We start from the raw sequence: 23,374 nt of genomic DNA, 5'->3' as shown, positions 1-23,374 counted from the left end.
TTTCATCCATTTCTCTTGCGAGCCGTTTTAAGGTTTTTAACAGACCACCTTCAGAAAGCAGTTTCGGGGCACAAACTCCGAAGATGGAAAGTTCTGGATGCGTTGAGGTAAAATTTTATTGTTTATACTTTATTGTTTAGCATTTTATTGTTTATACTTCAGATGTACTTTGAAAGGTATTACTCTGATTTAAACAATATTAATCTGGATTTGATTAAACCCGTGGAAAAAACATCACATCTCATCAAACTGTTTCCATATACGCAAGCAGACACACCTTCCCTCCAACCAATCAGCTTAGGATAAAACAAAGTATATTTATATGTAGCTTACACTCATATGTAGAATTTATCTAGAAAAAAACAAACATTAACAACATTGTTTAAAGACGCCATATGATATCAGTTACTCGATTATTAATCAATGGAAAGGATCAACTAATTGATTCTCAAAATAATCCATAATGACAGCCCTAGACATAGTACTGACTGTGAATTACTATCATAGAAGACTCACAGTCTCCCTCACTCACTCGTCAGGGAGACTCACAGCAGCTCAGGAGCATCATATTATAAAGTATATTTTATTCTCTGGTAATCAGAATCATGGTTTTTGTTTTTCATTTGAACAAAAAAAAAATAGCTATAACATATTAGTTGTGAAATCCTATCACACATCCTTTGGGAGTAACCCTTAAAAAAACCTCTAACCTATATTGTCACTTGACACCTTTGTGACTGTCACTCATGTATTGGAGATGCTAGGAAATGTAATGACCCACACAACTATGCTAAATTGACTGTGTAATCATTGGCATTAGTCTGCGCGTGTGTGTGTGTGTGTGTGTTGCTCAATTGCTTGTGTAATCCTTCATGTTGACTGTCACTAGCACTTTGTGCTTATTGACTGTGGTCAGATGGTCTCTCGTGCTCTCTTCCTTCACTGGCCAAACTGTATTTGCAGAACACTTCAAAAGATGTTTTATCCACTCAAAACAGTCACCAGTTACCCCAAAAGCCACTCAATCAGCATCTGCGAAAGACGAACACGTCATTGTTTAGCTATTATTCATCACAGTAGGCCCACGTTATCTATAAAGGCAAGGTGAGGCGTTTACTCCTGGCCCAATCACCTGCCAAAAACAGACAATAAAACATAAGGATGCTGTAAATAGACAGCCAGGCATTCTGCTGTGTTCATCACTTAGGGTTGGCCTGATTTTAAGAGGAGATAACGGCTGAGGCATTCTCTCACGGTCACACACATAAACACACAGAGATATTAAATTGTTGAACATATGAACCCCATTCATATTTGTGTTTAACGGCAGTGGTGTGTAAACATAAACTTTAGCGAGGAAATCAGAGTAAATGTTGCAGTAATGCTCTTCAGCTGAGTGTGTGTGTGTGTGTGTGGGACTCAAGCACAAGGCTCTTAAGCTTTTATGAGCTCAGTGTCACACAGCTGTCACTGGGTAGCCCAGCCAATTCTGCAATAGTGACATGAGACCAACATGATCCTCAAAAGATCAAAATGATTTGATAGTTTCTGAGTTTGAGGTTAGGTAGGAGACATCAAAATTCTGTCTTATATAAATGTTGATCTTTTGCAGTTCTTGTGTCTGAAGGTATAGGACATTATTCTGATATACTGGCACCTTTGACAAACATAATATGACATTACAGAGCATCCCACTTAAAAAGCAGTATAAAATTACACAGGGATCATTGCTACCAAAAAAATTCCATTTATCATGAATGGTTACCCGCTGCAACACAACCTCATTTTTGCTTTGTGGTTGAATGAAAGCATTCAATCCATATTCCATTTCATTTTCCCTACAAGTAGTATGCTTTACCAGCACGTAGCTGTCATGAACCTTGGTTGTAATTAGGCAAGTGCCAATAATTATATGTTGTAGTATTCAACTATGGCTGTACAATTCTTGATTAAATACGAATCATGTGGTTTTTTGTCACCTATGTTCACCCAATTTTCTCCCAATTTGCTCATTTGCCAATTTTCCACTGGCTAGCACTCCCTTATCACACAACAGCTACCAACCAGGGAAGGTGAGGGCTAGTACATGCTTCTGCTGACACATATGAAGCCACTGCACCTTTTCAAACATCACAGGGTAACTAAACACACTCAGAAGAAAGAACTGCCATGTTCCACGAACATGAGCTCACAGAAACCCATGATTGTACCATGTATTGTTGCTGTGACTGACAGGAAGGAGTATGCCGTCTCTTGCTCTTTTTCTGTTTCTTTTCTGTTATGCTATTCAGGAGCTGGAATCATGATTTTTTTTTTTTCACTCAGCGATCATGTTTCTTACTCACAATTACCCAAAACAGCAATTTTGTAAAGAACCACATGTATATTTATCATTGGTATAACTTACGCTAGGGATGATGTGGACATGTCCCCAAGTCGTTTTCAGTGTGTTGTCCATTAAAAATATTTTATCAGCTCAGAGAACCTGATTCAAATGCTTTGCAAAACTATCCCTTAAGGCACAAATATTTAAATGACCATTTCAGATCTGCTAACCTTGACACATTTTGCACAGGAGCTCTACATTTTAACAACAGTAAGCAAAAATACACCAAAGGAGCAATCTTCTTTTTCCCTAATAAAAAAAACTGAAGAAACTGACATATGAATCTGGAACACCAGGTGTTTTGAGCTGACGCAGCGCCCTCGTTTCTGTCACAGAAAACAGTTCATTACCAGGATTTTTAGTTAATTAATATGAAATTAAATCTATCAATGTATGTTAGACTTATAAAGGAATTATACCAACAATATACTGTTATGTTTCTTATTGTTCACTACATTTAGCACTCTTCTGCTAGAAGACTTAATTTCAAGTTGTTTTATTTACCTTTTTTCTAGTTAATAGTAGACAACATTGTCAGACAAATCTTTCTTTTTTGCCCTTTCAGTCGTACTATGCGTGCACCAGTGGTGACGAATTGATACACATGGATAATTTTCATTTGTGCCAGAGGCTCTGAGTGTGTATGGGTATATAAGCTTCATTGTAACTCATTCAATTTTTTTTTTCTCTGGACGAGTGACACATTCAGGCTGCAGGCAGTTGCAAAGCTCTCTCCCTGGTTGCACTTCTCCCTATCACTGCTCTGCTCTGTCCTGTAGTGGAGTGCTGAGCTCACACATTCATTGCTCCAGGCTTCTGTGCACACTGCAAATCACCCAATAAATGTCTGCTTGCCCTAATAAAAGTCAATCATCGGGATCCAGCACAGAAAAAAGAAAACTAATTTTTCCCATGAATTATTGCCCTCAGCAGGATCCAGTGGAGGAAATGCCCTTCGCAGAGGTCAGAAACCCATATTGCAGTAAACAGAGCATCAGAGTCATGAGACAGTCGCATAACCCCAAAAGCATATTCCCATTCAAATTCAGAGTGAGTCTACTGTAAATGATGAATAACAAAGCTTAAATTGAATTTTAAATGGATATTCCAGAGGGAATAAAGAAGCATAACATAGCTATTAACCTTCTATCTACATTCTTTAGTTTCAGCAAATCTCCCCTCCAAGCTAACACTCTTGCTGCACTGAACTATTCCTCAAATACCTTTTCGCTCACACACTGCTGCGGCTGCAGCTATTTCCTCCTCAGACCACTGACCAACAGAAGCAATATTTAATTTCACCAGTTTTTTCAACAGCAGTCATTAAAACACTGCACTCTCTTACACCTTATGTGTGCTCCTAAAAAGGGGTAGCACAGTGGCGCTGCAGGTAGTGTCTGTGTTTATAGCTCCAGGAGTTCGAGCTGGAGCTCAGGTTACTGTCTGTGCAGTTTCATATGCTCTGCTGGCATCCTGATGGGTTCTCTCCAGGTTCTTAGGTTTCCTTTTGCTTCCCAAACACATGCTGGTAGGCGGATTGGTTAGGCTAAATTGCCCCTGGTATAAATGAGGTATAAATTTTAGTGTGTGTGTATGGACTTGTGATGGAGTGGTGTCCCATCCAGAGTATATTCCCTTGTTTTCCCCTAGTGATCCTGGCATAGGCTCCAGATCCACAGCTACCCTCACTAAGATAAAGCACTTGCAGAAGATGAATGAATGAATGAGTAATTTAAAATAAATCTAACTCAATGCCTTCCCAAGCCTAAGACCACCAGTATTTTGGACCAAGACATTTTGACAACCAACCCTTTTGTCATGAAAACACAAACAGCCCAAGCAGAATGGGACTAAAGGTGAAAGATCATCGTTGACATTAAGAGCCTAAACTCTGGTGTACTAAGTAAGAGTGTTAAACGAGCGAAGAGCTCATGAGTGCTGGTGTAAGGGGGAAGGAGATGAACTAGCACCATGTCCACCAACTATAAATAGAACCTGAGTCACAGTTAGTGAGGAACTTGCTATTACTGCAATTATCAAATGCATACACAGACACACATACACACAATTTGGAGTGTCAAATTATCTGAGTGGGTTGCTCCTGAAGCTAAACTACATTAGCTCAGTGTACCGCGCACACACAGGAGGAGGCTCATCGCGCTAACACACAAACTATAACAGCTCCCACATGCTTGTGAGAGGCCGAAATGAAAGTGACAGACAAACCTGTGGCTTTCACTTACAGGAGGATCTGTAGGGGTGTGTGTGTGTGTTGAAAGTGAGTGCTCACACATTTACTGTATGTGACAGCAAACATTAGGTCTTCCCTGTGTTGTTCAGTGTTTTGTCTCCTTCGTGTCGAAGTGGCATATCGCCAGGCTCTTCCTGAGATAGAAGTGGATCAGCTGAGTCTACAGCAGCCGTCTTATCTGTGCAGATAATAAAAACAGCCTGCGTATCTGTAGATATTTTCTATGCTCCATATTCTGCAAGTGGAAGACTTTGCAGTGCATTTGAAGCATAAGCAGAGCTCTCTTTTGGAACTAACTCTCTCCCTCACACACATGGTAATTTTAGGTAAGCCTACCTCATCTTCTCCCTAAGGTCTATATCAGAGAGAGAGAGAGAGAGAGAGAGAGAGAGAGAGATGCAGAGAGAGGTGAAATAGGCTGAAAAGTAATTAATAAAACAGGCCAAACTGCCACTGGGACTTTGTTTATCTGTAAGACTGCTAATTAATTCGCACACACAGCCCTCTGGCCAGGGTTTGTGTTTTCTTCTCTAGCAGCCTCTTTTGTCTCAGGCCCTCAACTTTACAGCAGGACTCTTCCTCCTTTTGGGGAGATAGTGTCTTAATAAGGAGTCTCTGGGGTTTTCTTTAGCCTATTATATAAAAATGTTATCGAACAAGATTTTATCAAGCAACATTTCTTTATAACATTTAAAGTCACTGATATGCAAAAAGCAAAAGGTTCAGACACATACACACAGGCAATGCATACTCTGTACGCAAACACCTAAGTTACACGTCTACACATTTACCCAAAGCTAGCAAAACACGTGCTAGCTGGAGTGCTAGCAATGACTGCATTAGCAACCCATTGCCCCAGCCTGCCACTGCTGAAGGTGGGCCGTCAGAGAACATTAGACAGCAGGCTGAGGATGGCCAGGTCTAGTTGTGCATTGGCAACTAATCTCCCTTAAAGTGGTTAACTTAATAGCTTTGCTAGTTACCATTTCCAGCATGGCATCACAGACAACCTCTCCTCAAAGTCTTTCATCTCTTTCCTGATGTGGTGTAGAACCTCCTTTGCCTATCACTGTAGACAATTTCATTTTTGGGAATGACTCCTGCTCTCTCTGAAGTGCTTTTCCCACCCTTTGAAGGAGCACAAACTACCATTTACACTAAAAATCTGACTTAATTATGAATGCCACAGAGAGTCATGACTTAATATAGCAGTGTACAAGTTCCTACTAATCCCAGATGTACAACCCACAGGCAATCATAAAATCAGATTTGTTGCGCTAAAATATTCCATGGTGATGGTAGATTGTAGTGACATTTTAGAAACCCATCTCTCTCTCTCTCTCTCTCTCATGCTCACACTCATACATCACACTGGTGAACACCACAACACTAAACCAAGATTTTCCTTAAGGAAGATCTGAATAAGGCTGTGTTATTTTCAATTAGTGCAGAAATTCCTTGAAGAGATGAGATTATGTAACATGTGCCCTTCAACAGGATCAGGTGATTTGGCTACAAAATTATTCACACGTTGCTTTAGATCACAGAGAAACATAAATCATTATTGAGCACGCACTCACTCACACACGTACGCGCACACACACACACACACACACACACACACACCCTCAGAAACAATGCCTTTCAGCCTACACCTTAATTAGCTTATCAAATATTAAATTCTCTTCTGGCTTGTTCTCAGTATGTTCTCAGTTGTTCTGTGAGTTGTTCTGTGCGTGTGTGTGTTATTTGTATGGGGTGCCGTTCAGGAAATAATTCATACTTGCTGTGTGCATATAACTTGGTTTTTGCTACTTCTATCAGTAGTCACATCATCAATAAACACCAGTGACCCAGTTCCACTGGCAGCCATACATGCCCATGCCATAACACTTCCTCCACATGTTTGACAGATGATGTGTTATGCTTTGGATCATGAGCCCTTCCTTTCCTGCTCCATACTCTTGTCTTCTCGTCATTCTGGTACAAGTTAGTCTTGGTTTGTTCTCTCCAAAGAATCTTTTACCAGAACTGGTCTGGCCTTTTTAGATGTTTTTTAGCAAAGTCTAATTTGGCCTTTCTGTTCTTGCATGTTATCACATGTTATTACTGATATTTTCTTAGTAAATTTCTCTCCATGGTAATCACACATACACTGAAGATGTGGGGTTTGCATCTTGAGGTAAACCCTCTGTATTTAAATTCTTGATTGTAGACTTCGACAATGATACGCTTGCCTCGTTGAGAGTGTTCTTGACTTGAGGCTAGATGTTGTGAAGTGGCTCTTCTTCACCAAGGAAAAAAAATTGCAATCATCCACTTTAGTTGTCTTCTGTGGTCTTCCAGGCCTTTTGGTGTTGCTGAGCTCGCCAGTGCATTCTTTCTTTTTAAGAATGTATCAAAGTGTAGATTTGGCTACTCCTAAAGTTTCTGCTATCTCTCTGATGGGTCTGTGTAGTTTTTTCAGCATAATGATGGCCTCCTTCACTTGCATCGACACCTCTTTGGACCGCATATTGAGAGTTCCCATGAACAGTTGGAATCAACTCTAGACATTTTATCTCCTTAATTTGTCATGAAATAATGATGAAACAGGCCACACCTGGACATGAAACTGTTCATCAGTCAACTGTCCAATTACTTTTCAGCCTGTGAAAATAGAGAGACTATGTAAAAAAAAAAATGGCTGTAATTCCGAAATTGATTGTTAATGCAGTATTTTTGTTAAACCCCTCGAATTAAAGCTGAAAGTCTACACTTCAATCACATCTTGATTGTGTCATTTCAAATCCATTGTGGTGGTGTATGGAGGCAAAATTACAAGAATTGAGTCACTGTCCAAATACTTCTGGACCCTACTGTATATGAACCAAAGCATACAATGCAATGTACATGAACCTATATATAAGAACCAGTATACATGGGCCAGTGTATATATACATACATGAACAAATGTATATGAACCAATATATATAGTACCATGCATAAGTCTTAGGCACATGCAAAGAAATGCTGTAGAGCAAAGATGCCTTCAAAAATAATGAAAATAAATGTTTCTACATTAGAAAAATACTATAAAGAGCAGTAAACAGTAATAAATGAAGTTAATATATGGTGTGACGACCCTGCCACAGTTCTTCTGGAGACTCTGACTGCTGTATTTGCTTCCGCATGCATAACCCAGCAGCCTTCATTATTTTTTGTCTGAAAAGTGGTCTCTTACATAATATGCTGCTTTCTTTACTGACATACAAACATTTTTTCTGTAACATTTAATTTTGTGCTGGAAAACTAATGTTTGGAAATCTAAAATGTTTTTGTACGGATTCGATAATGCAGAAGTCATAAAATAAAAATCTATAACAAAGTTTGTACTAAAAAAATTAGAGTGCCTAAGACTTTTGCACAATACTAATTTACACAGAACCAATTTACATATGAACCAATGTATATTAACCAATATAGAGCCCAGATAATTGGTATATACACTGATAGATCAATACTTATCTTAAATAATCAATATTAGTAAACCAGTAATTCTGCCATAAAACCAGGCTTAATAAACAATCCAGTGGGCGTACTAAAGCAACAATATGTTTACCACAATGAATATATTAAAAAAAAAAAAAAAAAGCATGTAAGCAAGCAACAAAAACAATATGTATGATCAAAATCCAATAAATATGTTTAAAAGCCAGTGTACATGGAACAAATCTATTATATGTTCTAGCAAGCCAATATAGTTCAAAACCAATGTATCCGCCATTAAGCTCATTAGTTTCCCAACAGACCAAGTTACACGCACACAGCAAGTATGAATTATTTCCTGAAAGGCACCCCATACATTTGAAATAGCTCAGCATCAATCACCTTTCCCTAAATTTATGAACACCTTTCTAGCCTCCCTATCTAGCCTTCATTTTTACTTTATCTCTTTCTCCGAAACATCTGCTCCCTCTCAGCAGGGTGTAGTAAAGGGGAAAAGCATGGAAATTCTATTAACATACCTTTTAAAATATGAAATGGCATGTGCCCAACTTTTTGTGATTTTCCACACCTTTTTAAAAAATATTTTATTTGCTTACTGGTGTGGGATTAAAACAATTCACTGTTTTAATCCCACGCCAATAACATTAATAGTGTCAACGATTGTTTGAGTCTATTTTATATAATAACATTTAAGCATTCTTTTGAAGGGCTAAAAAATGGGTTAGTTGATTGTACTATAAACTGGCAGCTTATATAAAAAAGTGACATCCGTGGTTAATGGATGGATTCCAAAGATTGTGATGCACACGAATGCACTTGCATCTCTGTAATTGGTGACTTTTATCCCATGGCATTTCTTTAAACCACATGCAAACTCACACACACATGCACACGCACACACACATACACACTTACTCAACGTGTAAGAATATTCAACAAATATCCTCATACAATATTACAAAAAGAGAAAATTATGTTCAGACTACACATAAATGCAGTCTAATGCATACTAATGCATGTCACTGGCACTTTGATGTCCTTAATTAAGTACCCCCTACTTCATCTCCCACCACCATGTTCATCCAGGTTGAGCTGTACCTTTCAAACTTTACTGTTACTTCTGTGATAATAAAACCATCTTTTTGACAAGGCTTTTATTGCATCATGCATTTGCCATGTGAAGAAGAGCACGGAAAATACAAAAAGTTGACATTTTTGTGCATGGATTTTAGCCACTAGGTAAATTGGGAAAGGGCATCAGTTGTGACACACACACACACACACACACACACAATTATGTAAATAGTTCTATCAGGATAAAATGTCAGAGAACCAACTTAGGAATTATACCAAAAATCAGCCACTAAATTCTGGGCTTTCTTTCTTTTCCAAAACCACCAAAAATAAGTCCAAGATTAATAAATGAGGAATCGTCTCAGTTTGATTTCTGCATACATTTCACTTTTCCCAAGTCTAGTCCAGTAGAGAGCAGCTCTTCAGAAAACTTTCCATCACTTCTGTCTGTTAGCCAAATGAGGTTGACACTTTGCCGAGTTCAAGCTGAGTTCAATCAATACAATGGCTCCACCCTCCTGCAGAGGAAGAACTTCAATCAGTAAAGTACACAGAGATGTGGAAACATATCCCAAGAAAGGGGGAGTCACAGAACGAGGGCAAAGTTTGGTTTATTACTGCGAATATCATGTGAGTACTTATACAGTGACATGGTGTCAGTGCTGGTGCTTAATCAGAGAACTTGTGAACCTTTTTTTAGGAACTTGCTATTTTCACCAGATTATAAGATGAACCATTATGCAACCAGAGGTGGCAGTTTCTAATACAGTGTCGAAATAGCAGCAAAAATGGAGGATTTTACATGTCATTGAGAAAACAGTCTGTCATATATAACGTCAGATCCTACACCGAAGTTGTCAGCACCAAGAGGACAATGATGAGCTCTTATTAAAGATCAATTTAAATGAAAATTTTATATCCAGATTTTTGTAAAGCTGCTTTGTGCTATACAAATAAAAACGAATTGAACTGAATTCACTTAAAATCAATTTCAATGATTTCAAAGCATTTCAATCATCACCATATGCATTACAGGTATGTATTAAAAAAAATAAATTATGTCATGACTGACATAATCTAGTGGTCTCTTATAAAGTGATCAATATTCACCACCCTACTACTGTATCATTCTGTCACCTCCACATTGTACATACATTATACTCCCCACTCCAAAATACAACCCCCCCACTCCCCAGACACACACACACACACACACACACACAGGGGCAGTGAGAAATTGCAAGCCCACATCAACAGGCTAAATCACAGTCTTTTCCAGTCCCCGAGCCCCCACCAGTGCTGTGAGCTGAATGACACGTCCTGCAGTGGATGTCAATAATGCAGCGCTGCGGTGCTGATGAAGGGAGGAGAGAGTCATGCTGTGCTCCCCTGCGCTGCAGCTATATTTGGTATTGAGCAGGCTGGCCAAGGGGGCGCTCTGTGGCACTGCAGGAAGAAAGCAGGGACAAAGGACTGGTATCACTATAGCTCCCTGCTCCAGCCAGTGAAAACAGTGTCTCATGTCCATCAGCCATGACACACACATCAATAACACTTATAACAGTATACTCTACAAACCTCCATCTCAAACACCAGTCTCTGATCTTAATACTATTATTACTATTATTGTCAATGTTCTTAACTCTGTTACTGCTAATTCATCTAATGAGTGAGAGACCACCTAAAAGCTCTCGATAAACTCCATATTGTCTAAAACCATATGACTTAGTTCTTTCTCACCTTCCTATTCCTTCCTCTGTTGAGAGGACTAAACATATAAAGCACACCTGCCTGGGGTGAGGTATCAGTTACACTCTCTCAGCCACGCCTGGAACTGCTATAACAGTCTTATCAGCTATTTATAAATAACTCAGTGAAATGACGCACTACTTAGTTTCTGACGCAGATATAACATCAGTTAATCATCATTCAGCCATGTGACTTTACCCAAAGCTAAGCTGAACTGTGAAGTGATGTCTGGCATGGAAAATGGTGTATCATTTAATTCATTTGTTTGGAAACAGGCATTCTTCTCTCAATCATTCTTTGTAGGTATTACAGCCTGTTCCAAAGAAATGCTTTGCTATTTTTTAACCTGATCACTGTCCCCCACATCTTTAGTGTATGTGTGATTACCATGGAGAGAAATTTACTAAGAAAATATCAGTAAAGCTGCTTACTCACTTTTAATGTAGGTCTAACAGCTGAGGTTAAATTCTTACTATAACCTGTAAACAACTATTTGTTGTTCATAAATGTATATAAAATGAGTTTTGGCAGGTGGGGGCATGGTTTAGCAGCAGGAGCATGGGGTAATGGGCAATTAACTTGGCACACCTGTTGCTTATTTGTGTGTGAGCTATATTAACAAGTTGTTTGTCTGTCCTTCTCTCTTGTAGACTCCATTTGAGGCTCCCATACCAGCGTCTGTGAAGGAAAGGCCCATCTGGTAGGTGGAGCTTCTGAAATCTTGACCACCATGGACGGTGGCAGTCTCTTTCCCCGCTGTGCCAGGTGTATGGTGTTCCTAAGGGAGCTTGGGACCACCAGGTCACTTAAGGAGGGATGAACCAGCCCAGTTCAGGAACAGTGCCATGTTAACTGCCAACTCCCCCATGCTCCCATTGCAGACTCCCACTAAACCATGCCCCCACCTCCCACAGAGCTCAAAGCTACAAAGGTTTCTGGATGAGAGAGAAGAGATAAAGTCTTCTCAAAACTGTTGTTATGCGGTCCAACACTACATCAATAATATAAAAATGAGTTCTATTTGCATGGTAAGACTGATAATTTCCTTGTTTTTTTCATATCCATGCACAACCAGGTGAAAACTGGGGTACTTCCATGTTTATTTTAGGCCAGCTGGAAGCTAGAAGCCAGCTGTATCTTTCATTAGAATTGTTTTCTTCAGACAAAGAGTCTAAAGACGGGCGAAGCAAGGTGAAACATCTGATTAGGTTGCAGAGTTGTAACTGAATATAATGATGAGGAGCAGCAACAAATTAAGGACGAACACACAGTAAGCAGAAAGTGCAACAGCCAGGATGTGAACAGAAGGAGCAGGTGTGGGCAAACCATTTCACCACTAACATGTTTCTTAGCAAATTAGATTACTGTCTATGGCAGTAACCATGTGCTGATATTCTGAAAAACACCCAACCACAGTTGGGTCTCCAACCACAGATTCTTCCCTCTGAATCCCTGCTGAAAGATCAAGCTTAGTCTGACCAGCTAATGCTAATAATGCGACATCATAGACACCTAAATTGTAACAAATCTCAAACATTTACTGACCCAGATAGTCAGTACTAAGAAAGCTGGAAAACCATCTGGCAAAGATGGTCTACTAGTTGGTCCAGCCTGGTCAGTGGCTGGTCAGACCAAGGTGGATTTTTCAAAGGGAAATATAATTCTATTTTTGAAAGCATTTTACAGAATTAGCACTAAATTAAAAAAATTAATAAGCATAAATATCTTTAATCAGATAAATATTTATTGATAGAATACCACAACTGCCCTTAGACTTCCAATACAACTTAATTTGGAGTAAACAGGTTTTCCAGGTTTTGTTTTGTTCTAGGTTTTCTGTCTATGGTAATAACTGTACTGTATTAGGAAGGTGTTAAGTTAAAAAAAGCTGGAGTATTCCTGTAACTGCACTAAAGGTCAGATTTGTCAAGAGCTTGACTGTCTCTGTATACACAATATACATCATCAGTACGGGAACAGTGTGAACTAGCAAAGGCAAGAAAAATCACTAGCACATATGAATGTCACCTAGTACTTCTTGCTACTTGGGAACATTCTGCATTAAATCCCTTCTCTGGTATGTAAAATCAAGAGTAATATTGTAATGTACAGTTGTTACAATGTAAAGAACCACCAAATAAATTATTATAGTCGTTATTTTGGTTTCGCCCTAATCACAGCAGGCTGTAATGACACACAGTATAATGACAATACATCGTTACAATACATTTGTATAGGTGACTGGATTTGTTCCCAATCAGTGTAATTGTGAGTTAGTGCTGCTTGGCGCTATCAGCAGGGTTGGACACACACGCAGAGCCAATTACAGCATGAAGAGGGGTAAGCTTTGAGTCATTAACAGTGCTTAACACCAGACAGTGCTCAAGTGAATTATTAAAGTCCTGAGTCTCAGCACTTTGCCTCAGCATTTACTGCTCTCATAGAGCTCGATTCAGTATCAGCAAATCACAGTGAACGCCTTGCAGTTTTAGCCATTACAGAAACACACACACACACACACACACACACACACACACACACATACAATGAATTACATTTTATAGAGTAGCCTAACTTGTTGCTTATCTAAAACACTGCTGAGATGTGATTTTGTATCAACTTCTTCATAAGAAGTGACATGCAACAATTTCATCTCTGTTGAAGCATGTCAATATTTAGTTTGAACAGACAACAAAAATCTTTCTTTGACCTGTCTACTACTCTGGCCTCCTTGTGTGATGGCTCACTGACTGACAGCTCCACACACACTGTCTTACTATCCTTGGGAGGAGCTTCCATTGCCATAATTATTAATGCAGTGGTTCCCAAACTTTTTGGGCAAAAGACCCCAAATGGATATTATGAATTTTTTGCGACCCTAAGCCTTGAACACCCTATATATCTTTTTAATTCCAGATTTATAATATTTGGACTACTGTAACATTTGGACATTTTATTATGTCAGTAAAATGTGTACTGTATGTGACTAAACCATAGGTGTATTCCTTGCACTGACTTGCCAGTCTAGTGGGAAGGGTGAACTTGCATTTCTTGACACAGCTTTTCAAAAAGATAGGAGGTATGTTTGAAAGGGTGCATCTCTTTCCACTGTCACATCCTAAGAAATAAAACACGCAAACCAATGATATGGCCTTGATTCGACACATGACTTCGCTTCCACATGCAGAAGCAGCGGCAACGTGTGCATCATTGTTCACACACTCGCCTGCGTACCTTAGGTACATTATGATGAATAAAGGTGACATTGACAAGATGGCATTTGCTGATACTGACGAGCTCTGTTAAAACCTTCATTTAAAGCTCAAACACTAACTGTAATAGGAAAAATGCTTCATGTTTCCACTCAATAACGTTTAGTACATAAATATGCAATTTGAGACATAACACTAGTTTATTTAGGGCAGGTTGATGGATAGGGAAATTTGTCCATTTCTATTGTTGATTTCTTTCACTAGTGCAGCATGTCAGGATAGTGAAAAGACAAAAGTAGCACATACACTCTTCATTTAAAATAGTAGCACACAAAATCCATCTTCTTAGCTAAAGTGATATTGCTAATAAGAATTTCTAAAATAAATGAATAAAGCAAAAAGAGATTCTAAGTTTCCCTTTTGACCCCATTTGTAAATCAAGCAACCCCTCTATTAATGCAATTAATCAATGCTATGCCTACAGCTAACCTTACACTCAGTAACCAAAAGGAAGTTCTTTTAGTTTCTTTTAGTTGAGCTGCTGTTTGTTTTTGTAAACTGTCATATATTTCAATCCTTGTGGTTACATTTGGTCCCCGCCAAGATATAAAAAGATGCCCACAGACAGATACACACATATACACTCACAAATCAATAAATTTTTCTCCTATGCCTAAATAACAGTGAATTACACCTTGCTCAAAGTCATACACAGAGACACACACTAGCTTACTAAAGCTGCTTCTGTAAATCAATACGCTGTTCCACTGCCTTCTGCTTGGCTGACTGACAAGCACCAAGGTTACTGGGCCAGAACACAGGAAGAGCTATGGCTTCTGATTTATCAGGCAACCTCTGTGGTCTGTGCGCTTACCATGGGCAGTTACTCATGCGATTTCATCCCCACCCTCTCAAACCTTTTGTGTTCCTCTCAGGAATGCACCCATACTCATTAAGGGTAGGAGGGTGGGAGGATGACTAGTGGAGTGAGATAATGTGAGAGGAGGGAGAATGTAGATGGCCTGTTATACCGTCGTTAGACTCATTAGGATGATGACCTCTTACTCAGAGTGCCTTCAGGTTGCCTAGCACAGGACCTCATACAATGTGGAATTTGCTCATTAGTACGTTATCTATGTGACCTCCTAATGGCAGGAGTCTGTTTGCTTGAGTGTGTATATGTGTGTGTGTGTGAGAGAGAGAGTGTATGTGTGTTTGCAAACATTTGGCTTCTGTGTGTGCATATGTCTGTACAAGTGCATGAGACATCTGGTGCTCCAGTGGGAAATGTTCATCTTGGTTGGACTGGTGTCAGATGTGTGCTATTGAGGACTTAATAAAGCAAAATTAAAGAGCTGTCAGAGCAGGGGGGAGCCTGTGCTAGCCGGCTGGTTTTAGAGAGAATTCCTAGTAAGTTTGAAAATCTCAGCATTCTCTGACAGTCAGTCCTCTCTGCTCCTTTCTCCCGTTCGTAACTTAATTACATCATCAGAGAACATTAGGCATGTTCGCTCTGCTGTGACTGGAAGAGGCACAAAAGAATGCTAAAAATAATACTACGTATCCATCAATCTTGATGGGAGCTTTTATTTTGTGTGACTAAAATCACAGTTTAATAGTCATTATAAAGTCATCTAAAAATACAAAATACAGACAAAATCCAATCTGCTGTGTCTCCTCTTCTGTGACTAGATGAGACAATCATTAATGTCCTGTATTCTTGGTTTGTGGATAACCCATAATTACCCAGGGCTAACATTTTTTCTTAAAGATAGTGCTTAAATAGGGCTACATACATAAGCCCATCATGACATCTGACATAAATCTATGTAAATATTTTCATGCAGGGTGTTTTTATGCTTGGTCCAAATATTCAAGGGCAGATTCTGGGCTCACTAGTGCAGGTTTGCAATTCACATAGAATTCACACACTCCAAAACACGGATCAAATGAGCAATTCCATAAGTCACTGTTGTGCACACAGGTTTGCAAAATAGTAGACACTAAGTTCATCCATTTGCTGTTTTTTTAATTATTATTTTCCTTTTCTACAAATGGCAAAGAGCAGCGCTCTTCGGAAGCATGGCATGTCATCATGCAAGAATACCTCCAAAAGAAGGAGCAGTTCTCATGCAAGAAGATTTTTAGCCATGCAGCTCGGCATGAGTTAATTTTTTGTGATGGTCTCAGTGCAAGCAGTAAAAACCACGAAGGTGAGCTACTTACAGTGATCTGGTTTTATATATCAATAAACATATCAATAACCCTTTCACTGGCATCATGAAATTTCAAAGGGAAGGTACCATAACAAGTTGAACCAATGACATTACTTGTCATTTGGTGCTGAGCAGCGATAGCATTCACGCCTGATACAGAGTGTTTTCAAGAGGATTTCAGGGATCAGTTCTCTCCCCGGACTCAAAAACCACAATCACACTTCACCAATCATGATGAACTCTGAGCTTAAATGGTCCTAAGTCTGGAAAAATAGCAAGTGCGAGAACCTCATTCATTCATTCATTCATTCATTCATTCTTGTTTAGTAACCGCTTTATCCTAGTAAAGGTGTCGAGAATACTACACATGAGGTAGGGACACACCCTGGATGGAATGCCAGTCCATCTCAGTACACTATGCACACACACACACACACACACACACACACATACACATTCACACACTCATTCGCATGTAGGGGCAATTTAGCTTAGCCAGTTCAGCTACATGCATGTTTTTGGGGAGAACATGCAAAACTCTACTCAGACAGTAACCCGAGCTCAAGATTGAACCAGGGACCCTGAAGCTGTGAGGTGCAATGCTACCTGCTGAGTATGTAAATATTTCTAAAGGCTTATTCCAACAGGGGTCATCTATCAGAGCTGTTTTTTTTTTATTTTGAGGGTGTTATGACATCATGATGATTGACTTTGTAGCTCAGTGTATTTCTGGATCAAAAATACATACAGTAACTCTGTGATTATGGTGTGATGGAATATTTTCTCTCAACACCATCCAGATTAACAGATAATCATCTAATTAGCAATCTATTAACTCATAAACACTCATATGAAATTCAGTTTATAATCTTAGAACCGTCAGATTGTGAAAACACTGCTAATGCTCATGATAATGCTAATTCTAATGTTTTTCTTCAGCATTTTGATTTCATACAAGAGCAATTGCCATAGACAGTATTTATAAAGCATGGATTTCTGGTATGCATAAATGTAGGATGAATCATCATTAAATATAATACACAGACAGGATTTATTCAAATGTGAATGCTCTCTGCCTTGAACTCTGAAAATTCATGACCAGTTTAAACCTTAATAATACACATTTTAAAATGCTGCTTTTCAACATTGCAAGCCAGACAACAAGGTTTTTCTGATGCTGCTAGTGCTTGGTGCATTCAACTGGCCAGCACAGCCTTCCATCAAATATGTTTAGGAGTTATGGTGGGAATCAGAGAGACATTATTAAAACATATCACTTATGAAGTAAATGTACGATCAGAACATAAACACAATATCGCAGAAGACCACAGGTTATAAAGTATGACAGAAAAACAAATGAGAATTGAAAAGTTAAGTTTCACTTTCAGAAGAACCGCTACAGTCACTTGGGAACTTACTTACATCAGAACAAAGGACAAAGTCATCCTCAGAAACTAGAAACTACTATACAATAGTCTCACACACACACACACACACACACACACTCTTTTATACACACCTTCCTCTATGCACACCGTTAGTCGTCTGAGGACTGCTGAGGTCTCAGCATGGCCCAGGTGCTTTGTCATGGCTGCAGCACTGCATTAGCACAGTCACAAGAGAGCCTCAGTGAACTGGATCTGTCATAACACTGCAATTCGTCCTGAGAATGGCAAGCTCGTCCATTGCCTGTAGTAGACTAGCTCGGTACACACAGCCCCAGGGGTGAGGAGCTTTCCACAGAGCCACAGGCAAGCAAACAAATGTCACATCACTATAAAAAGCACTACACTTGTTCAAAATCATACGGTTGTCTAAAGCTCTGTTTTGATGGGAGGTTTCACAAAAGTGACAAACTAATTTAGCAGCATTTCTTTATACAGTGCTACAAGTTGCACAATATTGTGGCATATGTCTATGTAAAGAGTGTGAGATGTGAGAATGTCGTTATACCTGTAGCTGTTAGTACAATAACATTATAAATCAGCTTAATCAGCAGCAATTTATTTAATGCACAGCAAGAAAGTTGTTTTTCCTATAAACTTGGATCATGCATGGTCATATGTTATTTTATATGCATTAGCGATTTTTAATATAGTGAACATTATTGGAGCATTTAGAAATATAATGACTTATTTGGCAGCTTCTAATTTTTTATTTATAAGCTAAAAGCAATACAACTAATTAATTTCTCAAGTTGCATGATATTGTTAAATATGTGAATACACTATAGTGGCTTTGTAAGTATAGCTGTCAGTATAACAGCCCCGTTGATCAGCCTGCAGGATCACACACTTCTTATTTAGCAATTCAGGAAGTGATTAATATGGATACACATGCTAGGTGACTAAATACAGCGAGTAGCAGCAGTCAAAAAATGCAATGCAAGACACAGCATCTGCCTGCAAAAACACAGCAGAGTTGCTCAATAAAATAGTTTTCTGAAAAACAATTTTGCTAATCTGGCTTTCTAAATTAACCCAGGTCACCATAAATCTAATCCCATGCAAACAGGTCCGAAGATGCAAAGTGCTTTCCAAAGTAACAGGCTGCACCTGCATGTAAAATCGTATCCTGCCTAATGAGGCAGAATGAGCGTCCATACTTGACATCATTGTAAAACAGTATTTTGGGTTTTCTCAGTGGCATAGAGAGACAAAAACAGGCAGAGAAAATCCAGATAGAAATACTATATGTAAAGCATGGAATTACACCAGGTCCCCATGTAAAGCTAATCCCAACCAAATAAGGATTAACCTGACCTAATACCGTCTTTAAATTATGATGCCTTATATATACTTCTGCTGTGTAATTTACCCAGACTTGTTCATTTAGATTATAGTCACTCAGTCACAGCCTGGTAAATTTGGATATTTCTCAAAGGGCATTGTAGCTTTAATCAAATGGTTCTCAGTTTTGTTGTACAAGGCCCTAAGTCTAATTTACAGTGCAAATAAAAGCCTTTTTAAGTGATAAACTGTAGCATTTATTGCATATATTGTATAATGACTGGGCATAAAGTCCAGGTGTTTTGGTTGCAATTACTGATTAAGGAACATTAGGGACAACATTATTGAAGAGGTAATATGGAAGTGAAAATATAGTGAAAAATAGACATATACTGTTAAAACATGTAACATATCAAGTTAAAAGTGTTTAGCTGGAGCTGCCAGTTTATTAAATACTACATCACACAACCCTAAATGTGTGTACTAATGTTATAGCTGACATGTTTTCTCTCACATTGAAAAATACACTATTATGCAGTGGATATAAAAAGTCTACACTCCCCTGATAAAATGGAAGGTTTTTGTGAAGTAAAAAAAATGAAACCAAGATAAATCATGTCAACTTTTAAAGACTAAGTGAAAAACATTCATAAACTTTTCTGGGGAAAAAAGGAAAAATAAAAAACTTGCAATAACTGAGTTGCATAAGTGTGCACAGCCCTAAACTAATACTTCGTTGAAGCACCTTTTGATTTTATTACACCCCTCTTTTTGGGTAAAAGTCTATCAGCGTGGCACTTCTTGACTTAGCAACATCCTCCCACTCTTTCTTCCAAAAACATTCTAGATCCATCAGATTGTAAGGGCATCTCATGTGCACAGCCTGCTTCAGGTCACCATTCTGCATCATGGGTATGGTGTTCTTTTGTGTTTTTTTTTTGCACCAAACATACCTTTTGGAATTATGGAATTATTATAACTTTTGGAATTGGCCTCATCAGACCATAACACATTTTGCCACAAGGTTTGAGGTGATTTAGTTAAGCTTGGATTTTTTTTTGTGAGAAGAGGCTTCCATCTACCCACCCTACCCCACAGCCCAGACATGTGACGAATATGAGAGATTGTTGTCACATGCAGAGAATAATTAGTAATTGTCAGATATTCCTGCAGCTCCTTTAATGTTGCTGTAGGTCTCTTGGCAGCCTCCCTGGTAAGTTTTTGTCTTGTCCTTTTGTAAATTTTGGAGGGACATCCTGTTCTTGGTGACGACTCCATTTTCTCTATTTGTTGACGATGGTCTTTACGGTGTTCCATGGTACATCTAATGTTTTGGAAATTCTTTTATGCCCTTCTCCTGATCGCTACCTTTCAACAAGAGAGATATCATGCATGCTTTGTAAGCTCTTTGCGGACCATGGCTTCAGCAGTCAGATGAAATCAAGAAGATGTGAAGAAAATCCTACAGAAACAGTTGCTCTGTATTTGGGGTTAATTAGAATAATTTTATTGATGACAGCTGTATGATAATTACTTTTGAACATGAGATTGAATGTGATTGGTTCATTCTGAACACAGCCACATTCCCGATTATAAAAAAGTGTGCACACTTGTGGAACAAGGTTATTGTAAAAAAATTTTTAAATTTTTCCTATCTTCCCTAAAATGTTTCTGATTGTTTTTCACTTAATTTTTATATGTTGGAATTTCACATTGAGGGTGGAAAAAAGCTCTGACATGGTTTATCTTGGTTTCATCACAAAAACCTGCCATTTTAACAGGAGTGTATAGACTTTTCTATCCATTGTAGAGTAGATATAAAGTAGCCAGCCCTTGTTACAAACCTACTCCAATTTAATCTACTGCCTCAGTGTTCTAGTGGTGCATTATTCTATCTTATCCTGCCTATCCACACTTGTCCTGCCCTATTATCCTGTCCTGTTCTCAGTGTTTGGCCTCCTGCCCTTCTTCCACACCCTCTCAGCTGTCTCACTACACCTGTCTGTTGCCCACACTGAGAGCCTGAGAGCCCAGCTGCACCACCACTACACACCTGAGAGACAGAGAGAGACACTGTCTCCAAGCAGATGTCTCTTCAACTTATGTAGAACAGCCATCACAAGATCTGTGTTTGCAGGGACACATCTGCTTTTAAACCTTTTATCTTTGCATTCTGATGATTATTTAAGCATAAGGACACACACAAAGCAATTATGAGAACATGGAAATACAGTTTTTTTTCCTGTAGTCACTAAAAGAAAATGCTCAGTCACCTCAACCGAAATGTTTACTAAAGATAGTCCTGAAACATTTCATACAAAAGCCTTATTTCTAAAATATTTGTTTCCCCTGGACTACAATCCTTAGATTGTCATACATCTAAACATAAATCTAGCCTTTAAGCTTTTATTATAATAGCTAATTTAATCAATCTGCAGATATTGTGCACTTTTCACTGATTTCCTTTTTCCTTCTTCTGCTTAGTTTACAGCAGCCTAAAACACATAGCAGGGTGGCACAATGGGTAGTGGGTAGCCATGTCACAGCTCTAGGGTCCCCAGTTTGATCCTGATTTTGATTTCTGTGTGTGTGGAATTTCACAAATTCTCCCAGTGTCCTCGTGGTTCTCCCCTGATCAGGATAAAGTGGTTACTAAAGAGGAATGAATGGGAAGTGAACACTCACAGCAGCAAACTTTTTGAAAGATGTGACAGATATATACGCCAACACGGCTGAATACGTTTGAAATTCAAATTTCATATTTGTAAGAAGTAATCTGCCTGCTGAAATATTCTCGGGGTAAAGACTGCTGATATTGCCAATGCACACAGAAATAAAGTCATAGAGTAGTATCTGTAAAGGATCAACTCCCCATGTAAATCGCGTGCTATCTGATTAGGCCTAAAGATGACAACTTCAAGCATCTGCTTCTGCAGTATATGTAATCTACGCTTCTTCCTCATTAAGTAATGACAAAATGGCAATTATTACAGGTGTGAGGACTCTCTTAGTTCCAGAACTCTGCCTGTCTTAGCTCAGCTGTCTCCTGTGGCTGTTACACTAATCTTTAAAAAGTAGGTTCTCTGAGCACTTTGTGTAGACCTGCTTAGCACATATACTCCTGGGTGAATTGCCAAGCTAATTAAGTAGCCGGCTAAATTTCTGCTGAGACACTGTTGAACACGGTGAATTAGGTGAAATTACACAACTGAGCAGCGCAGGTGTTCGATTAACTAACATTCACATCAACTTTTTTTTTCTAATACTATATATGCAAGTAATTGTAAGTCACTATATTTCTAATACTAAATATGCGCATTGTAAGTCACTATATGCAGCATGTGCCAGATATTAGTCATTTCTAAAGGTTTTTTTGTACTAAAAATACATTAACATACATGTATGTATCTGAATGTCTGATAAAAACTTCATGTGATAATTGCTAACAGGGGTTAAACTGGGAGGATGGCATAAGGGAGACGAGGCCCAAACTTTTTGTCTATGTGAATGGCAGGTGGAACTCAGTGACCTCCCTGGACGACATCCAGATCACACCATCTGACATCGTACACAGCCTTGGGGTTGTTCTGGACAACCAACTATCCCTCCTGTCTCACGTCACCACCCTGACTTAGTCATGCGGGTTTCTTCTTTACAACATCAGGAGGATGTGGCCACTCAGGTGCTTGTTCAGTTGTTTGTCATCACAAAATCAAATCAGATCAAATTTTATTGGTCACACACACAGTAGGTCGTGCAGTGAAATGCTTTTTATGACTGTCAGATGACAGAAAAAAGAATTTACATAAAAACAGAATTTACTTATGTAGAAATAGAAAAGGAAAAATATAAAAAGTGTAGATATAAAGGATATAAAAGATAGACGGCAAAAAATTTATGAACTGTATATAGTATAAAGTGCAATACAATGCTGTGCAACATCGAGCTGAGGTAGTTGCAGTGAAAAAGCTAGCAATACAATATTTATAAATGTGGGATTATACTGTGTGTATTGACAGGAATGTTGGGTGTGTGGGTTTTGTGCAAAGAAGTTTAAGGTATGTATTTATATGTGTATTTATAAATACTCCTAGGTGTTGTCCTGGTTGAGGGCCCAAATGGCCTGCAAGAAGAAGCTCCTCCTCATTCTCTCTCTCTCTCTCTCTCTCTCTCTCACACACACACACACACACACGCTAACCTCACCTTTATTTGCCTGGAGCGGCAGGCTGGGCTGCACTGCACGTGCATTAAAAGCACACCAGCGC

The 23,374-nt window shown here is 38.8% G+C and overlaps 1 protein-coding gene and 1 long non-coding RNA gene across 2 annotated transcripts in view; one reads left to right on the top strand and one right to left on the bottom strand.

The window, feature by feature from the left end:
• LOC113546891 (NALCN channel auxiliary factor 1) overlaps positions 1–23,374 on the bottom strand; it is a 102,750-nt gene that overhangs the window by 51,926 nt on the left and 27,450 nt on the right. The window lies entirely within an intron of this gene.
• LOC113546902 (uncharacterized) lies at positions 9,713–22,705 on the top strand. Its single transcript, XR_003404757.3, has 3 exons — positions 9,713–9,830; positions 11,600–16,374; positions 22,621–22,705. It is a non-coding gene; the product is annotated as an uncharacterized LOC113546902 (long non-coding RNA).

This window comes from Pangasianodon hypophthalmus, chromosome 5 (genome assembly GCF_027358585.1).
Source record: "Pangasianodon hypophthalmus isolate fPanHyp1 chromosome 5, fPanHyp1.pri, whole genome shotgun sequence".
In the NCBI taxonomy this organism is placed as follows: domain Eukaryota; kingdom Metazoa; phylum Chordata; class Actinopteri; order Siluriformes; family Pangasiidae; genus Pangasianodon; species Pangasianodon hypophthalmus.
This window is presented reverse-complemented; position numbering and strand designations above follow the sequence as displayed.